This window comes from Narcine bancroftii, chromosome 8 (genome assembly GCF_036971445.1).
Source record: "Narcine bancroftii isolate sNarBan1 chromosome 8, sNarBan1.hap1, whole genome shotgun sequence".
NCBI classification, from domain to species: Eukaryota; Metazoa; Chordata; class Chondrichthyes; order Torpediniformes; family Narcinidae; genus Narcine; species Narcine bancroftii.
The window spans coordinates 67,098,990-67,122,827 of record NC_091476.1 but is presented as its reverse complement, the minus strand read 5'-3'; the positions used below and the strand labels follow the sequence as shown (position 1 = coordinate 67,122,827).

General features: G+C 44.1%; 1 long non-coding RNA gene across 1 annotated transcript; it reads left to right on the top strand.

Annotated features, from left to right (window-relative positions):
* Window positions 1-327: 327 nt before the first annotated feature.
* LOC138740809 (uncharacterized) lies at window positions 328-23,504 on the top strand. The gene is made up of 3 exons (XR_011343170.1): window positions 328-565; window positions 18,283-18,434; window positions 23,360-23,504. It is a non-coding gene; the product is annotated as an uncharacterized lncRNA (long non-coding RNA).
* The last annotated feature ends 334 nt before the right edge of the window (window positions 23,505-23,838 follow it).

The following is a 23,838-nucleotide window of genomic DNA, read 5'->3' as shown; positions in this document are numbered from 1 at the left end:
CGCCCGGTACGGTTCAAATGGAGGAAGGAAACCAGAACCCCCGGGGAACATCCATGCCGTTACGGGGAGAACGTGCAGACAATGTGGGATTCGAAACCCGGTCCCTATCGCAGGCGCTGTAAAAGGCGTTGCGCCAACTGGGCTGCCCAACTGTGCGGTCAGTAAAATTGGGAGGATTCGGAGAACCCCTGCCCTTTAAGAGAGTGAGGTGCTCCCCTCCCTTTGAGGGACCCACCCCCTCCCGCCCAGTGATGTCACAAAGGAGATGGGTGTTGCTCACTGTGGGGCCGTGACCTTGGGTTGTCTGGTTACAGTGGCGCTGCCCTTTGAGGGTGTTTGCAGGCTCCTGTTCCACCTTTCCCCCCCCACCAGCATGTGGCCCCCACACAGGGAGGCGGTGCTCCTGAACCGATGCGTCAGGCCGGCGCCTGTGCCCCACCTCTGTTGTCGACTGCTGAGCCACGGACCCAGTGCCTGCCTGAGGCCTGACCACGGCAGCATCTCCGCTGCCCTGCACTCAGATCTGTGGCGCTGCCTTGAATCCGTGCTCAGTCCTGACCTCCAGGTGAGTTTCGCCAAAGGGGAGCGAAACACAAAAGCCTGCAGGCGTTGCGATTGTAGTAACCACACACTGAAATGCCAGTCTCGCAGTGTCCGTAGGAGGTAATGATATATTACCAACATTTTGGGCCTGTGAACCCTTCAAGGTATAAGCAAAGACTAAGCATAAAACAGAAAATCTCAGAATAGAGAGAGTACTGGCTAGGGGAAGAGTCCAGACCAACAGAAGGTGTTATGAGGAAAGATAAGAATTGATTTTGTCTGGGTGAAATGAAGGAAAAGGGAAAGAGAGAGACAGATCTGGGGGAAGGTGGCGTGGTGATGGGGTTTAATGAAAGTCGACATTCATGCCATCCGCTTGGAGGGGGCCCTAGGCGGAAGATGTGGGTGTGTTCCTCGAGACCATGGACAGACGTGTTGGTAAGGGAATGGGCGGAGAGTTGAAACAGTTGGCCGCCGCCGAACCGAGGAGCTCGGCCAAGCACTCTCCCAGTCTGCGCCCTGTCTCTCTCTGGTGCAGGAAGGAGCACCAGATGCAGCCACCAACCCCCGCAGATTCACAAGTTGCCTCATTTGGACGGGCTGCTTGGGTGGGCGCCAGTATGTGTGGACCACAGTGGGGGAGGACCCAAGAGTGGCGAGGGAGGAGTGGGTGAGAGAGACACGAGGTGAGCGGTCTCTTACTGAAGGTGGAGAGGGCCAGAGAAGGGGGTTGGTTAAAAATGCAACGCTGGGGAAATTCAGCGGGTCAAACCATGTCCTTTATCTAGCAAAGGTAAAAATACAGAACCGATGCTTTGGGCTTGGGCCCATCATCCAGGTATGCATGCCATGAAGGATGAAAGATGTGTCTAGTGGTGGGAAATGGTGGAGGACAGGTTGGACACAGATGGTAGGTAGGGACAGTTTGGTCAAGGGACAGGGAAATGTTTTGCCAGCGGCCCAATACATCTGACCAAGATATACCAACGTATAAGACAATTCCTAGATTTTCTGCTTAAAATGTAGGTTTTGAGCCACATTCGCTGTATAAGACCACCCCAAGTCTGGGATTTACCACTGACCAGTGGAGTGACACTGTCACAATATTTTAAAAGCAAATTACCCAGGGACGGTTGAAATTTTAACCATGTAATAATTATAGTATGGAAACAGGCCATCTCGGTCCGATTTAAGTCCGATTTAAGTGAACTCCACTAGTCCCACCTACCTGCTCCCTTTCCATAACCCACCAGCCCCCTCACATCCATGTACTCATCCAACCTTCTCTTAGATGATAACATTGACCCTGCTGCAACGACCTCTTCTGAGTGAAGAAGCTTCCTCATGTTACTTCGAAAGTTCTGCCCCCTGACCCTTAACTTATGCCCCCTCTTTCCAATCTCCCCTACCCTCAAGGGGAAAGAGCCTATTCACATCTACCCTCATAATTTTATATACCTCTATCAAATCCCCCCCAATTTTATTAGCATATTTTAGGCTCCTTTATCAGGCCATTTAAAGCCCGTACAGGGCCGTGGGCAATCAGAGTGGGCGGTTGGACCCTGCAAGGGGAGTGCTGAGACTTCGCTGGCAAGGTTCAAATTTTGGTGTGTAAGACGACCCCTGGTTTTGGCGTGGCATTTTCAACGTTCAAGAACCGCCTTAGACACTGGGCTATGTCCTAATATATGTAAACAGTTAGGCTGAGAAGTGGCAGATGGAGTTTAACCCAGGAAGCACAAAGTGGTTCATTTTGGGTTGGTCATTTCTGAAGGCACTGTTAATGGTCAGACGGATCTTGGGGCCCATGTCCACAGGACCCTCAAATCCGCAGCACAGGTTGAGAAGGTGTACGGTGGGATGGCACTTTATTATCCGTGGGATCAAGTTCAAGAGCCAAGAGATAATGCTGCAGCGATTCAAGACCTTGGTTAGATGCCACTCGGGAATATCAGCTTCAGTTCTGCACACTTTGTTATGGGAAGGACGTGACTGCTTTAGAGAGAGTGCAGAAGAGACTCACTTGCCTGGATTGGAGAGCGGGTCTCATGGGGAAAGGTGGCGGGAACTTGGTCTTTTTTTTCTCCTTGGAGCAGTAGAGGTGACCTGATGGAGGGGTATAAGATGATGAGATGCACTGATCGTATGGACGACCAGAGACTTCCCTACCTCCGGCCGGGGATGAAGTGGCTAACATGAGGGGGCATAGTGTAAGGTGCTTGGGAGTGAGGTCAGGGAGGGGAGGGGGATGTAAGAGGATAATTTTTCACACATAGAGTGGTGGGTGCATGGAATGCACAGTGGTGGAGGCAGGAACAATAGAGATCCTTTGAGAGACCATCAGATAGGTGAGAGCTGAGAAAATGGAAGGTTATCGTGGTGCACTGTTAGGCAGAATCAGACACACACAAGGTAAAGACTGTACCACAGGCTTTAATCCACAAAGACTTCCACAGAGCCAGCCTGTCTGTGGCTGCAGCAACTCTGTGTAAAGCCTCAGGAGGCCGGCGCAGGCTTATATCCCGGAGGGTGATTGACACCCGACCGGGTGGGGCTTGATCCATTCAGGCCGACTGATTGGCAGCCGGCCACGTGTTGTCCTGTCCCCTTACACTCCTGCAGGTACAGAGGTTGGCCCCTGCAGTAGGTCAGTGGTGTACCACCACATTCACCCCCTTCTTTAAAATTGTCCCGGGGGGGGGGGGGGGTCAATAACAAGGAATCACATCCACTATGTACATACAATATTTACAGGTTGAGACGATTCGGTGGCCGCCGGGGTCTCTGTGACCATCGTAGGACTGGCTCCTGGTCACTGGTTAGAGGGGAAGTGGGCTGGCAGCAGGGGTGCGTGTGGGTGGTGTGGTGCTGCGCAGAGGGGTGGCCAGTGGGGCTGGAGTCAACGTATGTGGGTCGTATTTGATGGGTGGGGGGGCGGGTTCATCTCCTAAGGCTGAAGCGGGACCCTGGTGGTCAAGGAGGCCCTGCGTGCCCCATAGCTGCCTGGGGACAGGGATGTATGCCCGATCAGCATTGTACTGGGTTGGAGGGTATTGTGGTGTGGTGGGTGTTCCTGCTGGTGCCAGGTCCCTGGTTGAGTCGGTGTCCTCCCTGCCACTACCGAACCTAACGTAGGCGTAGTCATGGTTTGCATGAAGGAGGAAAACCTGCTCTATCAGGGCTTCAGCCTTGTGTGTCTGTACATGCTTACGCAGAAGCACCGGTTCCAGGGATGTGAGCCATACTGGGAGTGACATTCCAGTCGCCGACCTCCTGGGCAATGAGAACAGACGTTCGTGAGGGGTCTCGTTGGTAGCCGTGCACAGCAGTGACCAAATGGCATGGAGCGCCTTGGGCATGGCGCCCTGCCAGAACTCAACGGCCCACCCATTTGACCTGAGAGCCAGGAGGACTGCCTTGCAGACCACCCCATTCTCGTGTTCCACTTGGCCATTGCCTCTTGGGTTATAGTCATGTGACTGGTCACGATGCCCCTCACCGTCAGGTACTGGCACAGTTCGTCGATCATGAAACTAGATGAAGGCTGTCGATGAAGGCGGGGTAGCCAAACATGGTGAAAATCTGCTCCAAAGACCTGATGATGGTGGCCGTGGAGGTGTCCGGACAAGGGATGGCGAAAGGGAAGCGTGAATACTCGCACACTACCGTGAGGAGGTAGATGTTTTGGTTCGTGGAAGGCAGGAGCCCTTTCAAGTCCACGCCGAGACGCTCGAAAGGCTGAGTAGCCTTTACAACATGGGCCTGGGGGGGTGGGGGGGGGGGCAAAAGAAATGGGTTTACACTCCGCACAGACTCGACAGGCCTCAGCCATGTCCCTAACGTCCCTGATGGTGGACAGCAGATTTCGGGACTTAACAAAATGGTACAACCGGGTGACGCCTGGATGGCAGAGGGACTCATGCAATGGCTGCAACCTGTCGTCATGCATAGATGCGCAGGTGCGAGAGAGGGCATCAGCGGAGTATCAGGGGAGTCATTAAACTTCCAGGGGCGGAACTGAATGTTGTAGCTGTAGGTTGCCAGCTCAACTCTCCAGCGTAGGATCTTGTTGTTCTTGATCTTGCTCTTGTGGGTAGTGTTAAATGTGAATGCCACGGCCCGCTGGTCTGCGAGGAGCGTGAATCTCCTGCTGGCCAGGTAGTGGCGCCAGTGGCAGACCACTTCCACAATCGCCTGGGCCTCCTTTTCAATGATGGAGTGCCCTAACTCGAAGCCATGGAGGGTCCCGGAAAAGAAGGCGACGGGGTGCCCCCCTTTGTTGAGGGCAGCAGCGAGGGCCACCTTGGAGGCATCGCTCTCCACCTGGAAGGGGGAGTCCTCATCAGGTGAAGGCTGCCTGTGCCTCAGATGGGAGGGGAAAAGTTGTGGCTTGGGTCAGTGGGTGGACCTTGTCCAAGAAGAGAGGGACCCACTGTGAGTAATAAGAGAACAGGCCCAGGCACCTGAGGAGGGCCTTTAGCGTGAGGGGGGGGGGGAGAGGGATGTCTTGGGTAAACTTACACCTCTCATTCTTTGGCTCGGTCCTGACTGGTGCAAACAATCTCACTCATCATGGAACAGGGTTGTCGCAGGGCTTCTAGCTCCTCCTCTAATTGCTTTCTCTTGCGCTGAGATTCTACTTCTCTTTGAACTAATTCTGCTTCACGCTGAACGGAGTGGCATAAGGCTGTGGCCAGCAGCCAAAAACCATCTGTCAGCGACCCCTTTTTACCAGGAAATTTACTTTCTCGAAGGAGAGTGGCAACTCGCTCTCCCAGAGGTGCACTTGATGGGTCTAACTTCTCATCCCAACTAATGGGTGGTCCCAACAAAGACAGGGTATTGCCGAAACATCTTGAGACCAACCCTGCTCGCTGCGCCATTTGTCTTGGGTAAACTTATACCTCTCATTTTGATCGTTTTAGATTGGTCACAATGTTTGAGCTACAAAAGAAAATAGACACACACACACCGAGAGCAGTTCAGTTTATACAAGTCTTTATTACTAAATCTAATGCTGAATTCACACTACAATATGCAAGCCCTTCCCAATTATACTTATCAACGCCTGGACTGGTCCCAACTGCCAAAGTGAGGCAACGACTGCACACTTGTAGTAGGTTGTCGGGCTGTCGGTAGCAGCTTCTCCACCTCCCTGGCCAGGACGTTAGCTGGACTCTTTTTTTTTAATGTTTATTTTTCACACTATAAACCATATTGACCAAGATATATACAGACATTTTTTTTTCTTGAATATATAGTGTTGTTTTCTCCCCCTTTTTCCCCCTCCCTTCCCTCCCTCCCTCACTCCCTTCCCCATTAATTTGAAGTTCAATCTATAACATACATTAAACCCATTAAACAATGTTGTCACTTAATAAAAATTAACAAGAAATTTTACTGAGTCAGTTCTTTTCGTTGTCTTCTCCTTCTGTCATTTTAGGTGGTGGAAGTCCATGATAGGATTTCTCTATTGTGTTTCATGTATGGCTCCCATATTTGTTCGAATATTGTGATGTTATTTCTTAAATTATATGTTATTTTTTTTCTAATGGAATACATTTATTCATTTCTATATACCATTGTTGTATTCTCAAGTTGTCTTCTAATTTCCAGGTTGACATAATACATTTTTTTGCTACAGCTAGGGCTATCATAACAAATCTTTTTTGTGCTCCATCCAAATCGAGTCCAAATTCTTTGTTTCTTATATTACTTAGGAGGAAGATCTCTGGGTTTTTTGGTATATTGCTTTTTGTGATTTTATTTAATATCTGGTTTAGATCTTCCCCAAATTTTTCCACTTTCTCACATGTCCAAATTGCATGAATTGTTGTTCCCGTTTCCTTTTTACAGCGAAAACATCTGTCTGATACTGTTGGGTCCCATTTATTTAACTTTTGAGGTGTGATGTATAGCCTGTGTATCCAGTTATATTGTATCATACGTAACCTCATGTTTATTGTATTTCTCATAGTTCCGGAGCATAGCTTCTCCCATGTTTCATTCTTTATCTTTATGTTTAGATCTTGTTCCCATTTTGTTTAGGTTTACTGTTTGTTTCCTCGTTCTCCTTTTCTTGCAGTTTGATGTACATGTTTGTTACAAATCTTCTATCATTGTGTCTGCAATCGCACATTCAAAATTGCTTCCTTCTGGTAACCTCAGACTGTTTCCCAATTTGTCCTTCAAGTAGGTTTTCAGTTGGTGGTATGCAAACATTGTATCGTGAGTTATATTATATTTATCCTTCATTTGTTCAAATGATAATAATTTATTTCCCGAAAAACAATTTTCTATTCTGGGAGGAGTCACGTGATGGAGTAGTGGCCGGTCAGGGAACTCCAGCCCTCTCCAGAAAAGTTTAAAAAAAATACACAAAACACAAAGGTACAAGAATAAAAATTAAAGCAAAGTAAAAGTAAAGGTGGGAAGAAAATGGCAGCGAAGAGAGAAAAGTCGAAAGCAATGGGAAGAAGAGAAGAATAAAGAACGTCAGAAGAAGAAGGTGAAGGCCTTACCTGTCCAAGGAGGCTCGACGCGGAGAGAGAAGCCCGCTCCCTAAGGTCGGTGGAAGTCCCGAGCTCGGGACTACAAAAATGGCTCGCGGAGCTGAGTAACAGTGCGCAACCGCGCATGAAAAAGAACACACTGACGGGAGGGGGGAACAGCTGCGGAGTCGATCTCCACAGCTGAGAGAGACACCTGCAGCACAGCAGCAGGTGCAGAACACAGAAAATAACGACAACAAGAAAGAAGAGGGTAAAAAGAAAACAAGGAAACAACAGATGGTCAATCCAGAGGAAGAAGAAGAAGAAGAACACAGAGAAATGGAAGAAGAAGGGAAAAGCAAGACAATGGATTTTTTTTTAAAAGAATATATGGAATCAGGAAAAGAATGGCAATTACAAGAATTAAATGAAATAAAAAGAAGAATTAAAAGTGCAGAAGAAAAAATGAATAAAATAGAGATGGTCATGTCAGATATAGGAAAAAGAGTGAAAAATGTGGAAGAATGAGAAACAATCGTAGAAATGGAAGTAGAAGACTTAAAAGAGAAATTAGAAGAATCTAATAAAAAAGTTAAAGAGGCACATGAGCTGTTAGCTCAGAAGATAGATATAATAGAAAACTATAATAGAAGAAATAATATAAAGAAAGTGGGCCTTAAGGAAGATGAAGAAGGCAAGAATATGAGAGAATTTAATTACAGGAAGAAATGGAAATAGAAAGGGCACATAGAACATTAGCCCCGAAACCACAGCCGCAGCAAAAACCAAGATCCATTTTAGTAAAATTCTTAAGATATACAACAAGAGAAAATACATTGGAGAAAGCAATGAAGAAAATAAGAGAAGACAAAAAGCCACTGGAATACAAAGGTCAAAAAATTTTTTTCTATCCAGACATAAGTTTTGAATATAGATAAGAATTAATAAGGGAATGAAAGTGAACAGAGGAAGTAAGGAGGGAATTAAAAGAGTGACCTTTGTTATATATGAAAATTGAAATCTTTTCCGAGGGGGCTGGGTGGGGAGGAGTTACGGTCACTGCAAAATCAGTTGACGCTTGCGAGTGAATTCGCAAATCCAAATGGAGAGGGGAGATATGGTTGCCCGACAAGGGATAAAGGGCAACTCAGGAGGGGGAAGGTGATGGGGTTAAAGAAATTTTAGATAGGAGAATAAGGGAAATGTTTGATGTTTTAGAAATGTTGTCTTATAAAGTGTTCAAAACAAGAAAGCAGAAATGGATAAGAAGGAAAGGTGATGATGAGGAAATGGAAAGGAAAGATAAACAAAGTATGAAATGGCTACTTTGAACTATATGACTTTAAATATTAATGGAATACATAACCAAATCAAAAGGAAGAATCTGCTAAATTTACTGAAAAAAGAAAAAATTGATATAGCATTCGTGCAAGAAACACATTTAACTGAAATGGAGCATAAGAAATTAAAGAGAGATTGGGTAGGACATGTAACAGCAGCGTCATATAATTCAAAAACTAGAGGAGTAGCTATATTAATCAGTAAAAATGTACCAATTAAAATAGAATAGGAAATAATAGATCCGGCAGGGAGATATGTAATGATAAAATGTCAGATATATTCGGAGTTTTGGAATTTACTCAATGTAAAATTCTTAAGATATACAACAAGAGAAAATATATTGGAGAAAGCAATGAAGAAAATAAGAGAAGACAAAAAGCCACTGGAATACAAAGGTCAAAAAATTTCTTTCTATCCAGACATAAGTTTTGAACTCCTGAAGAAGAAGGAAATAGTAAATATAGAAAAAGAATTAGCAATGAAGGAAGACACAACTAAAAGAAGAGAATTCGAAGATAAAAAAATAAAATATGAAACACTACAAACATATAAGGTGGAGAAGAACATAATGAAGACAAAATAGAAATATCATGAGCTAGGGGAAAAAATGCACAAAATTCCAGCATGGCAGCTTAAGACAGAACAAGCTAAGAAAATGGTATTGGCATCAAGGAAAAAAGACAAACAAATCACATATAATCCAATGGAGATCAATGAAAATGTTAGAGAATTCTATGAACAATTATACCAAACTGAAAATGAAGGGAAAGAAGGCAAAATAGATGAATTTTTAACTAAAATTGAACTACCAAAATTACAAATAGAGGAACAAAATAAATTAACAGAACCATTTGAAATAGTAGAAATACAAGAGATATTAAAAAAACTACCAAATAATAAAACACCAGGAGAGGATGGATTCCCAATAGAGTTCTATAAAACATTGAAAGATTTATGAATTCCTCCCCTCCTGGAAGTAATCAACCAGATTGACAAAACAAAAAGCTTACCAGATACATGTAAAACAGCAACAATTACAGTAATACCAAAGCAAGGGAAAGATCCACTCGCACCAGTGTCATATAGACCAATATCATTACTTAACACAGATTATAAGATAATAGCTAAACTATTAGCAAACAGATTAGCGGATTATGTACCTAAAATGGTAAATCTAGACCAAACTGGATTTATTAAAAAAAGACGGACAACAGACAATATTTGTAAATTTATTAACTTAATTCATGCAGTAGAAGGGAGTAAAGCGCCAACAGTAGCAGTTGCTTTAGACGCAGAGAAGGCCTTTGACAGAGTTGAATGGAATTATTTATTCAAAGTATTGCAAAAATTCAGTTTACCAGAGAAGTACATTAATTGGATTAAAGCATTATATAAGGGGCCATTGGCGAAAGTGACAGTAAATTGATATATATCAAAGCAATTTAATTTAAGCAGATCAAAAAGGCAGGGATGCCCACTATCACCCTTATTGTTCGCATTAGCTATAGAACCACTAGCAGAATTGATAAGAACAGAAAATAAAATAAAAGGGATAAAAATAAAAGACAAGGAATATAAAATCAGTTTATTTGCAGATGATGTTATAGTATACTTCTCTTCTCTTTCTCTTTGGCTTGGCTTCGCGGACGAAGATTTATGGAGGGGTTAAATGTCCACGTCAGCTGCAGGCTCGTTTGTGGCTGACAAGTCCGATGCGGGACAGGCAGACACGGTTGCAGCGGTTGCCGGGGAAAATTGGTTGGTTGGGGTTGGGTGTTGGGTTTTTCCTCCTTTGTCTTTTGTCAGTGAGGTGGGCTCTGCGGTATTCTTCAAAGGAGGTTGCTGCCCGCCGAACTGTGAGGCGCCAAGATGTACGGTTTGAGGCGATATCAGCCCACTGGCGGTGGTCAATGTGGCAGGCACCAAGAGATTTCTTTAGGCAGTCCTTGTACCTCTTCTTTGGTGCACCTCTGTCACGGTGGCCAGTGGAGAGCTCGCCATATAACACGATCTTGGGAAGGCGATGGTCCTCCATTCTGGAGACGTGACCCACCCAACGCAGCTGGATCTTCAGCAGCGTGGACTCGATGCAATCGGCCTCTGCCATCTCGAGTACTTCGATGTTAGGGATGAAGGCACTCCAATGAATGTTGAGGATGGAGCGGAGACAACGCTGGTGGAAGCGTTGTAGGAGCTGTAGGTGATGCCAGTAGAAGACCCATGATTCGGAGCCAAACAGGAGCGTGGGTATGACAACGGCTCTGTATACGCTTATCTTTGTGAAGTTTTTCAGTTGGCTGTTTTTCCAGACTCTTTTGTGTAGTCTTCCAAAGGCGCTATTTGCCTTGGCGAGTGTTGTCTATCCGTTGTCGATCCTTGCATCTGATGAAATGGTGCAGCCGAGATAGATAAACTGGTTAACTGTTTTCAGTTTTGTGTGCCCAATGGAGATGTGGGGGGTCTGGTAGTCATGGTGGGAGCTGGCTGATGGAGGACCTCAGTTTTCTTCAGGCTGACTTCCAGGCCAAACATTTTGGCAGTTTCTGCAAAACAGGACGTCAAGCGCTGAAGAGCTGGCTCTGAATGGGCAACTAAAGCGGCATCGTCTGCAAAGAGTAGTTCACGGACAAGTTTCTCTTGTGTCTTGGTGTGAGCTTGCAGGCGCCTCAGATTGAAGAGACTGCCATCCGTGCGGTACTGGATGTAAACAGCGTCTTCATTGTTGAGGTCTTTCATGGCTTAGTTCAGCATCATGCTGAAGAAGATTGAAAAGAGGGTTGGTGCGAGAACACAGCGTTGCTTCACGCCATTGTTAATGGAAAAGGGTTCAGAGAGCTCATTGCTGTATCTGACCCGACCTTGTTGGTTTTCGTGCAGTTGGATGACCATGTTGAGGAACTTTGGGGGGCATCCGATGCACTCTAGTATTTGCCAAAGCCCTTTCCTGCTCACAGTGTCGAAGGCTTTGGTGAGGTCAACAAAGGTGATGTAGTGTCCTTTGTTTTGTTCTCTGCACTTTTCTTGGAGCTGTCTGAGGGCAAAGACCATGTCAGTAGTTCCTCTGTTTGCGCGAAAGCCCCACTGTGATTCTGGGAGAACATTCTTGGCGACACTAGGTATTATTCTATTTAGGAGAATCCTAGCGAAGATTTTGCCTGCAATGGAGAGCAGCGTGATTCCCCTGTACCAGAACTATCAATAAAAGAATTATGTAAGAAATTGAAGGAATATGGAGAAGTGTCGGGTTACAAGATAAACGTAAATAAAAGTGAAGCAATGCCAATGAATAATGCGGATTTCTCAAAATTTAAGAAGGAATCACCATTCAGATGGCAAATGCAAGCAATAAGATACCAAGGTATACAAATAAATAAAAATCTCGGCCATCTATATAAACTCAATTATTATCCACTAATGAAAAAATTACAGGATGATTTAGAGCATTGGAAAGATTTACCACTAACACTAATAGGAAGGATAAACTGTATTAAAATGAACATTTTCCCAAGGATACTATACCTATTTCAGGCATTGCCAATACACTTGACAGAGAAATTCTTCAAGGAGTTAAAGAAAATAATAAGGAAATTTTTATGGAAAGGGGGGAAACCGAGGATAGCACTAGATAAATTAACAGAATGGTATAAACAAGGAGGCTTACAACTGCCAAACTTTAAAAATTATTATAGAGCCGCACAATTAAGATACCTATCAGATTTTTATCAAACAAGGGAAAAGCCAGATTGGACGAGATTAGAACTAGATAAAATAGGGGAAAAGATACCTGAACACAAATATAAATGGGATGAAAAATTGGTACAACGTAGGAGTTCTCCAGTATTACATCATCTGCTCAATATTTGGAAGAAGATTCATGTAGAAAGGAATAAAACAAATTACCAATTACCAAAACTAATACTGACGCAAAATCAGTTACTCCCTTTTACAATAGATAACCTTTCCTTTAGAGAATGGGAGAAAAAAAGGGATCAAAAGAATAGAAATTTGTTTTTCAGGAAATAGATTATTATCATTTGAACAAATGAAGGATAAATATAACATAACTCAAGATACAGTGTTGGCATATTACCAACTGAGATCCTACTTGAAGGACAAATTAGGAAGCAGTCTGAGGTTACCAGAGCGAAGTAACTTTGAATATGTGATTACAGATACAATGATAATCAAAAAATTTATAACAAATATGTATATTAAATTGCAAGAAAAGGAGAATGAGGAAACAAATGATAAAACGAAACAAAAATGGGAACAAGATTTAAACATAAAGATAAAGAAGGAAACATGGGAGAAGTTATGCTCTGGAACGATGAGAAATACAATAAATACGAGGTTACGTATGATACAATATAACTGGATACACAGGCTATACATTACACCTCAAAAGTTAAATAAATGGGACCCAACAGTATCTGACAGATGTTTTCATTGTAAAAAAGAAATGGGAACAACAATTCATGCAATCTGGACATGTGAGAAAGAAGAAAATTTTTTGGAAGATCTAAACCAGATATTAAATAAAATTACAGAAAACAATATACCAAAAAACCCAGAGATCTTCCTCCTAAGTAACATAAAAAACAAAGAATTTGGACTTGATTTGAATGGTGCACAAAAAAGATTTGTTAAGATAGCTCTAGCCATAGCAAAAAAATGTATTATGTCAACCTGGAAATTAGACGATAATTTGAGAATACAACAATGGTATATAGAAAGGAATAAATGTATTCCATTAGAAAAAATAACATATAATTTAAGAAATAATATTGAAATATTTGAACAAATATGGGAGCCATACATAAAACACAATAGAGAAAACGTACCGGTGACATCTACCACCTAAAATAACGAAAGGAGAAGGAAATGAAAAGAATTGACTCAGTGGAATTTCTTGTTTATTTTTATTGAATGACAACATTGTTTGATTGGTTTAATGTATCTTAGATTTTGTACTTTAAATGGATCGGGGGGAGGTAGGGAGGGTGGGATGGGAGGAGGGGGGGAGAAAATGACACTGTATATATTTGAAAAGGAAAATGTATGTATCTTGGTCAATGTGGTTTATGGTGTGAAAAATAAAAAATTTTTTTAAAAAATCAAGACAAAACAGAAATATTATGAACTAGGAGAAAAAATGCACAAAATTCTAGCATGGCAGCTTAAGACAGAACAAGCTAAGAGAATGGTATTGGCATCAAGGAAAAAAGACAAACAAATCACATATAATCCAACGGAGATTAATGAAAACTTCAGAGAATTCTATGAACAATTATACCAGACTGAAAACGAAGGGAAATAAGACAAAATAGATGAATTTTTAACTAAAATTGAACTACCAAAATTACAAATAGAGGAACAAAATAAATTAACAGAACCATTTGAAATAGTAGAAATACAAGAGATAATAAAAAACTACCAAATAATAAAACACCAGGAGAGGATGGATTCCCAATAGAATTCTATAAAACATTTAAAGATTTATGAATTCCTCCCCTCCTGGAAGTAATCAACCAGAATGACAAAACACAAAGCTTACCAGATTCATGCAAAACAGCAATAATTACAGTAATACCAAAGACAGGGAAAGATCCACTCGCACCACCGTCATATAGACCAATATCATTACTTAACACAGATTATAAGATAATAGCTAAACTATTAGCAAACAGATTAGCGGATTATGTACCTAAAATGGTAAATCTAGACCAAACTGGATTTATTAAAAAAAGACGGACAACAGACAATATTTGTTAATTTATTAACTTAATTCATGCAGTAGAAGGGAGTAAAGCACCAACAGTAGCAGTTGCTTTAGACGCAGAGAAGGCCTTTGACAGAGTAGAATGGAATTATTTATTCAAAATATTACAAAAATTCAGTTTACCAGAGAAGTATATTAATTGGATTAAAGCATTATATAAGGGGCCATTGGCGAAAGTGACAGTAAATGGATATATATCAAAGCAATTTAACTTAAGCAGGTCAAACAAGGCAGGGATGCCCACTATCAACTTTATTGTTCGCGTTAGCTATAGAACCACTAGCAGAATTGATAAGAACAGAAAATAAAATAAAAGGGATAAAAATAAAAGACAAGGAATATAAAATCAGTTTATTTGCAGATGACGTTATAGTATACTTAACAGAACAGAATTATCAATAAAAGAATTACATAAGAAATTGAAGGAATATGGAGAAGTGTCGGGTTACAAGATTAACGCAAATAAAAGTGAAGCAATGCCAATGAATAATGCGGATTTCTCAAAATTAAGAAACAATCACCATTCAGATGGCAAATGCAAGCAATAAAATACTTAGGTATACAAATGAATAAAAACCTCGGCCATCTATATAAACTCAATTATTATCCACTAATGAAAAAATTACAGGACGACTTAGAGCATTGGAAAGATTTACCACTAACACTAATAGGAAGGATAACCTGTATTAAAATGAACATTTTCCCAAGGATACAATACCTATTTCAGGCATTGCCAATACCCTTGACAGAGAAATTCTTCAAGGAGTTAAAGAAAATAATAAGGAAATTTTTATGGAAAGGGGGAAACCGAGGATAGCACTAGATAAATTAACAGAAAGGTATAAACAAGGAGGCTTACAACTGCCAAACTTTAAGAGTTATTATAGAGCCGCACAATTAAGATACTTATCAGATTTTTATCAAACAAGGGAAAAGCCAGATTGGACTAGATTAGAAGTAGATAAAATAGGGGAGAAGATACTTGAACATATATTATATAAATGGGATGAAAAATTGGTGCAACGTAGGAATTCTCCAGTATTACATCATCTGCTCAATATTTGGAAGAAGATTCATGTAGAAAGGAATAAAAGAAATTACCAATTACCAAAACTAATACTGACACAAAATCAGTTAATTCCTTTTACAATAGATAACCTTTCCTTTAGAGAATGGGAGAAAAAAGGGATCAAAAGAATAGAAAATTGTTTTTCAGGAAATAGATTATTATCCTTTGAACAAATGAAGGATAAATATAATATAACTCAAGATACAGAGTTGGCATACTACCAACTGAGATCCTACTTGAAGGACAAATTGGGAAGCAGTCTGAATATCCCAGAGGGAAGTAATTTTGAATATGTGATTACAGATACAATGATAATCAAAAGATTTATAACAAATATGTATATTAAACTGCAAGAAAAGGAGAATGAGGAAACAAATGGTAAAGCTAAACAAAAATGGGAACAAGATTTAAATATAAAGATAAAAAAGGAAACATGGGAGAAGTAATGTTCTGGAACGATGAGAAATACAATAAATACGAGGTTACGTATGATACAATATAACTGGATACACAGGCTATACATTACACCTCAGAAGTTAAATAAATGGGACCCAACAGTATCTGATAGATGTTTTCGTTGTAAAAAAGAAATGGGAACAACAATTCATGCAATCTGGACATGTGAGAAAGTAGAAAAGTTTTGGGAAGATCTAAACCAGATATTAAATAAAATTACAGAAAACAATATACCAAAAAACCCAGAGATCTTCCTCCTAAGTAACATAAAAAACAAAGAATTTGGACTTGATTTGGATGGTGCACAAAAAAGATTTGTTAAGATAGCTCTAACCGTAGCAAAAAAATGTATTATGTCAACCTGGAAATTAGAAGATAATTTGAGAATACAACAATGGTATATAGAAATGAATAAATGTATTCCACTAGAAAAATTAACACATAATTTAAGAAATAATATTGAAATATTTGAACAAATATGGGAGCCATACATAAAACACAATAGAGAAAACGTACCGGGGACATCTACCACCTAAAATAGCGGAAGGAGAAGGAAATGAAAAGAATTGACTCAGTGGAATTTCTTGTTTATTTTTATTGAGTGACAACATTGTTTGACTGATTTAATGTATCTTAGATTCTGTACTTTAAATGAATGGGAGGGTAGGTAGGGAGGGTGGGATGGGAGGAGGGGGGGGAGAAAATGACACTGTATATATTTGAAATGGAAAATGTATGCATCATGGTCAATGTGGTTTATGGTGTGAAAAATTAAAAATTTTTTTTAAAAAAATGCTTCCAGGGTCCCCCTGTAGGTACTGACCAATTACTGGGACCCCCTGGGAACACTGACACACACCCTGGGAACACTGACACACACCCTAGGATCCCCTGGGAACACTGACACACACCCTAGGACCCCCTGGGAACACTGACACACTCCCCAGGACCCCCTAGGAACACTGACAAGGATATTATACCTATTTCACAGATGCTGCCTGACCTGTTGGTTTCACCATCTTCTGCTTTTATTTCAGTTTTCCCTCTCTCTCTCTCTCTCTCTCTCTCTCAGACACACACACTCTCCATCTGTCACTCACTCCCTGTCTCTCTCACTCTCTCCATCTGGGAACACTGATATACTCCCTGGGGCCCTGGATAGACACTGACCAAGCAAGGCTCTGGGTCTCCAGTCCTTCCCAGGCCCCCTCTCTTTCCACAGAACGGCCAGGGTAAGGAAGCTTCCCCCCCCTCCCAGCACACGCTAACCTCCCTCCCCTTTCCTCTCACCCTTCAGAGCTAGCAGCCGAGAGCAGACAGCCCAGTACCAGGCCGAACTCCGAGAGATGAAGGAACGGGTGGCCAGAGCACCCTACCTCTTCGAAAAGGTCACACAGATGATGATCGGCTCAGGGTGGGGGTTAGTGGTGGGGTGATGGTGCTTGGTGACCTTCAAGCCACACACCCCAATCTAAAATTTAAAGTGCACCTACACATCTGAGTGGAAAGCCCTACAACAGGACACAGCCCAGCACATCACAGGCAAAACCCTCCTCACCCATCATCAGAGAGCAGCAGCAATTATCAAGGATCTGCACCACCCAGCACATCATCTGTTCTCACTGCTGCCATCAGGAAAGAGGTCTTGGGGCCACACGACTCACACCCACCAGCTTCAGGAACAGCCGCTACCCCTCTGCCATCAGACTCCTCAACGACAAACTCAGAGACTCATTTATGGACCCTTTTGCACTTTATTTTTTTCTCTCTCTATTACACAGTTTGTTAACATTTATTTATTTGTTTACATCTGTACGTTGTGCACAGTTTTTTTCTGTACTACCAATTAGTGGTGATTCTGCCTGGCCTGCAGGGAAAAGAATCTCCGGGATGTATGCGATATCATGTATGTACTCTGACAATAAATCTGAAATCTGGGTGGAGATAGAGAGGGAGTGAAAGAGAGGGGGGAAGGAGGGTGAGGGTCCAGAGAGTCAAAAGGATGGAGGGATAGTGACAGGGAGAGAGTGAGACAGAGGAAGGAGGGTGAGAGGGACAGAGGGATAAAGAGCTTGGTCAGTGTCTATCCAGGAAAGGAGGGTGAGAGGGCAGAGAGAGTGAGGGATAAAGAGGGAGTGAGAGAGGGAAGGAGGTTGAGAGGGACATAGAGAGGGATGGAGAGAGTGAGAGAGACAGGGAGTGAGTGACAGATGGAGAGTGTGTGTGTGTGAGAGAGAGAGAGAGAGGGAAAACTGAAATAAAAGCAGAAGATGGTGAAACCAACAGGTCAGGCAGCATCTGTGAAGCTGGAACAGAGTCTCTGTTTTCTGTCTGGTGGTCGATGCGGGGTGGGGGGGGGGGTGTTCACTGCCAATGACCTCAGGCTTGGCTCCTCATCACCAGGAGATTTTCTGCAGGGTGCTGTGGTGTAGACCGCAGATGGAGTGAACTGCCACGGCTCCCCAGGAGATTTTCTGCAGGGTGCTGTGGTGTAGACCGCAGATGGAGTGAACTGCCACGGCTCCCTGCGAGCCGAGGTAAAGAGTTCCCGCCCCTATCCCAACCGGAACCTGACCAACACTTTGTCTCCCTTTCTGCTACAGAGTAACATCTGAGGAACCGTCGGCCGACTGTTCTGCAGGGTCCTGCAGAAGCTGCAACTGGGCAAGGACCTAGTGCTTGATCTCAGGTCGACAGGCAGCCAGAGCAGACTTCAGCTCAGTGACCTGGAGGGTGAGCATGGGCCTGGCAGCTGGTGAGTAGCTACAGAGCAGACACCAACAAACTTCCCTGTAAAAGGTCCTCCTGGGTGTCCAACCCCCGCTGTGGCTAGTTCTCCACAGCTGAGCAGGAACCTCGACCCGTTTCTCCTGTCCGTGGCCAGAGGGCCACTGGGCAGTCATGGGGAGTAGGGACCCTGGCTGATCCCTCTCTCTAACCCAGGGGCGACTGGGCAGTGATGGGGAATAGGGATCCTGGCTGATCCTCCCCTCTTCTAACCCCATGGGCCACTGGGCAGTGATGGGGAGAAGGGACCCTGGCTGATTCCCCCCCCCCCCCGCTTTCTCTAGCACAAATTTTTCAATAAGGGAAGGGAGGTGGAGAGAAATCAGGGAAATAACGTTCATCGCTGTAGGGGTTGAATTTAGCAGCAGGGAGGTTACGCTGTACCTGGTACTGGTGAGGCCACATCTGGTCTCGTTACTTGAGGAAGGCTTTGGAGGTAGTGAAAAGGGGGTTCACCAGGTTGACTCCAGAGATGAGGGGGTTAGTCTATGAGGAGACTATGAGAAGAATGAGAGGGAATCTTATAAAATTATGAAAGGCATCGATAAGAAAGAGGTAGGTAAATTGTTTCCATTGGTGGGGGAGACCAGAACTGTCTGGTCAGAACTCATCTCAGTCCTAAATCTACTTCCCCAAATCCTCAAGATTTGGGGAAGTAGATTTAGGACAGAGATGAGGAGAAACTGGTAGAGGGGGGGAATCTGTGGAATTCGCTGCCCATCAAAGCAGTGAAGGCGACCTCAGTAAATAGATTTAAGACAAGGTTGGATAAATTTTTACATTGCAAGGGAATGAAGGGATGTGGGGAAAAGGCAGGTGGGTGGAGACGAGCCGATCATCAGATCAGCCACGATTTCATTGAATGGCAGAATAGGCTCGACGGGCCGGATGGCCACTTCCTGTTTCTTATTAGCTTGCATGGCTTCAGTGGTGGGGAAGACATTGATCAGTTATTAAAGATCTCACTGCTGGGCATTGGGAGCAGAGTTACAGGGTCAGTTCAGGTCAGTAGGGATTTGCTTGCTAATTTAGAATTTTTTGAGGATGGACAGCGGTGAACCTGTCGAAATGGTGTGTTTGGACCTTCAAAAGCCCTGTTAAATTCCTACACAGAGAGTGGTGTGCAAATTAGAGAGCACGGTGCCAGAGGTAGATGTCCTAAAACACACCGGGATGCTGGAGGAGAACAGTGTCTGTAGGAGACAAAGATATATCACCGACGTTTTGGGCCTGAGCCCTTCTTCGTGGAAAACTCAGAATGAGTCAGAAGCAGGATAGATCAGAAAGTCATCAAATTCAGACAGCACTGTTGGGAGAGGAGAGCAGACCAACAAAAAGGAGTTAATTGGATATGGTGAGGGGAGAGGTGAGAATTTTTCATGTTTGTGAGATAGGGGAAGGGGAAAAGGGAGAGATAGAGCCTGGGGGTTTAATGGAAGCCAGAGAAGTGGAATACTAATGCTGTCCGATTGGAGGGCACCCAGTCGGAAGATGAGGGTGTCGTTACTCCAGTTTGCAGGTGGTCTCAGTCTGGCGGTGCATGAGACCACAGACAGACACATCAGCAAAGGTATGGGAGGGGAACAAGACATTGAAATGGGAGATCCAGCTATTGCGGCGGACAGAGCCGCGGTGCTCAACAGAGCGATCTACCAGTACCTCTGACGTAGGGAGAACCATGGACAGAAAACTGGCTGGCAGAGAGTGGTTGTATCAATTAGGTCCTTCTCAGATTTGGAGGTGGTTACAAGCGGAGTATCACATAGTTCACTGGTGGGACCCCAGCTGTTTTACAATATACGTTGATAATCTAGCTCAGTCATCATTTGGCCAATGACCCCCTTAGGACTGTGCTCAGAGTTTATGGGCCCCCTTCCCTATGAAGCAGTCAAGTTTAGTTGGTTACTTCCACCAATGGGGTCTGTGGCCCCCTCCTTAAATGTGTTGTGGCCCCATTGGGAATGGCTGAGCTAAGGATTGAAATGTAATATCGAAGTTTGCAGATGATGCAGAGGTGGGATGCGGTGTGAGCTGTGAGGAAGATTCCAAGAGGCTGCAAGGTGACTTGAACAGATTCGGAGAATGGGCAGATCTACGGTCGAGAAGTGTGAAGTTATCATTAATGGGGGGGGGGAATTAGTTCAAGAGTTGGGAGGTCATGTTGGGAGTATTGTGTTCAGTTCTGGTCAGCTCATTACAGGAAGGATGTGGAAGCCACGGAGAGGAGGCAGAGGAGATTCACCAGGATTGGGGATTGGGGAACAATTCTTTATAAGGCAAGGTTAGTAGAGCCGGGACCTTTCTCTTTGGAGCGTGGAAGGATGAAAAGAGACTTGGGTGTCATCGTTGGCATTGGCCAACGATCGGGACTGGGGTTCGAATCTCGTGCTGTCTGTAAGGAGTTTGTATGTTCTCCCTGTGTCTGCCTGGGTTTCCCCTCACTTTTTGAAAAGTACCGCGGGTGTTGGTAATGGGGTGCAAATTGGGCAGCACAGACTTGTATATCTACATTTAAAATATTAAAAATTTTAAATTGAAAAAGGAGATGGGGGTTTTATTTGAACAGAAACTGGAGAAGTTGATGTTAATGCTCTGGTGTCCTCCCACTAATAAAAAAACATACGGGGGTGGGTGGCATGGGCCGAAATGACCTGTTACTGTGCTGTACATCTAAATAATGCCACCAGGTTGGACGGTACCCAGGCATAAGATGAGGTATTAACACCTTTTGGCTGTTGGTCTGGATTCCTTCCCCCTCCCATTCTTCCCCCTTAATCCCTTGTCTTTAATGAAGATGCTTGGCTGCTTTTAACTTGTACCTTGATGAAAGGCTCAGACTGGAAACATCGGTGATATATCTTTACCTCCTGTGGACGCTGTGAGACTGGCCGACTTCCTCCAGCATTTCTGTGTGATTTTTTTAACTTTGATTGCGAGAGGTGTGAAACGTAGAAGTTGGGAGGTCTCACTGCAGTTGTATAGGGTCACGTTGAAGCCACACCTTTTGAGTACGGTGTGCAGTTTTGGTCTGCTAATCTGAGGATGGGTATTCTCATCATCGAGGGAGTGAAGCCAGGGTTCACTAGACTAAGTCCTGAGATGGCAGGACTGACAGATGAAGAAAGGCTGGACAGATCAGGGTTGTACGCTCAAGTTACGGGGAACAATTTTTCGGGTCAAATTTGGGGGGGGGGGGGCAACCTTTACATGGATGCTACTTTTGGTGGTGGTAAGTACCAGTGTCATTCAAGGCATTGGGTGCTCTGATGGGCAGGCGGTCAGGCGTTGGGTGCTCTGATGGGCGGGGAGTTGGGGTGTTGGGCACTTGGATGGGCAGATGGCCAGGCATGAATCCACGGTTGGGGTGTCGGGAGCTTGGAGGGGCAAGGGTCCACGTTAGGAGCTCGGGTGGCCGAAGCAAGGGTTTGTGGCCATGGGGTTGGGAGCTCGGATGGATGGGCGTTGGAGCCAAAAATAGTTGGGGGCGGGGGGGGGGGAGACCAGTCAACCTTTACATGGGATCTATAGAAAATACACAATTCTTTGGGGGGCAAAGAACTGTGCAGTCGACTTTTACAGACTGGACAAGACAGGCCAGGAGCAGGAAGACCCCCAAAGGATGTGGTGGCTTTGAAGTGGGTGTAGGAGTGGTTTACTAGGGTGTTGCCTGGATTAGCAGGGGGGGGGGTTGAGCTGTGGGGAAGAGTTGGACAAAATTGGGTTGGCTCATCCGGAGTGGAAGGAAAAAGGATGAGAATCACTGCCTTGGAATCTCCTTTGCTTTTGACTTTTCTGCCCTCATTTTTTTCTTCTTCTCTTTCCTAACTCTGGCTTTAGTCTCTGTTCCACTTGTTCAATCTTTCTATGTAGGTTCCCATTCCCCCTGCCCCATTAGTTTAAACCTCCCCCCCCACCCCCCACCAATGGCACCAGCAAACATTTCTCCTTAGGACATTGATGCTGACCCTGCCCAGATGTTTGTACGGGTACCACCTGCCCCAGAGCCTCAAGAAACTTACTGAAACCCTCCCTCCCACACCATCGTTCAAGCCACATCTTCATTCTAACTATACAGAGGTATTCGAGGCATCAAGAGGGTAGATAATCTTTATCCCCGAGTTGGAAATCCCAGAAACTTTAACCTTTTTCACATACCCCTTTAAGTAATCACTCTGCCATCGGTGCTCTGTGATTAGTAAGGGCTTGCTTAAAGTGGGATGTGAGTGGAAAGAAAAAGTTTGAAAACCACTGTTTTAATCGTCCCTCATTGACTCGTCATGTGCAGGGTTTCAGAGTTCCCAAAGGAAATGGGCCAACAACAATTTTTCTCAAGCCAAATAGTTCAGTTACAATTGAGTCTCGAGCCGTGATTCTCAACCTTCCCACCCACAGAGCCCCGATGGCAGAGGGATTAATTAAGGTGCGATGTGAGCAGAAAGAAAAGGTTGAGAACCACTGGTTTAAGGGGAGAGGTCAACGTTTAAAGGAAGTTTTCAGAGTGGGTTCCCATTGAAGCAGTGGAGGTTCCCTCAGTCAATATATTTAAGACAAAATTGGATAGATTTTTTTACATAGTAGAGGATTTAAGGAATATGGGGGGGAAAGGCAGGTCAGTGGAGATGAGCCGATCATCAGATCAGCCATGATCATGCTGAATGGAGGAGCAGGTTTGATGGGCTGAATGGCTGATTCCTGCTCCTGTTTCTTATGGGCACCTGAAGAGGGCAGTGGACGTGGATAAAATGGCATAATTTTAAGAGGTAGGGACACATGAACTGGAGGTATATGGATAGAGGACAGGGTGTGAGCAGTTGGGTCAGCATAGACATTGTGGGGTGAAGGACCTGCATCCTCTGCTGCACTGTTCCCTGAAACTGGCTGATTTGCCCACAGAGACCAGGCTGTGTGACCGAGGAATCACAAAAAAAGGTTATTTCAAGGCAAACTGAAGGCTGCCATGAAAGTATAAAAGATGCGAACATCACTACCGACCGGTTCCGAAACTGACAGTGCCAAAATGTTTTCGTGTGTGGCGTGGTGTGGGAGGTGGCAACAGGGATGGCGAAGAGGGGCTGCTCTTCCTTTCCGTGACCAGGAGTTTCTGTCAGAGCAGGGATGGTGCACGGCCTCCGAGTGGCCAGCGACGAGGTGCTGTAGGTTCAGAAAGCTGTGAAGAGGACAAATGGCATGTTGGCTTTCAGAAAGAGGGGATTGGAGTCTAGGAACAGAGACACCCTTCTGCAGTTATACAGGGCCCTGGTGAGACCCCACCTGGAGTATTGTGTCCAGTTCTGGTCTCCAATTTTGAGGAAGGACACACTAGCTATAGAGGGTGTGCAGCGCAGATTTACAAGGTTAGTTCCAGGGATGGC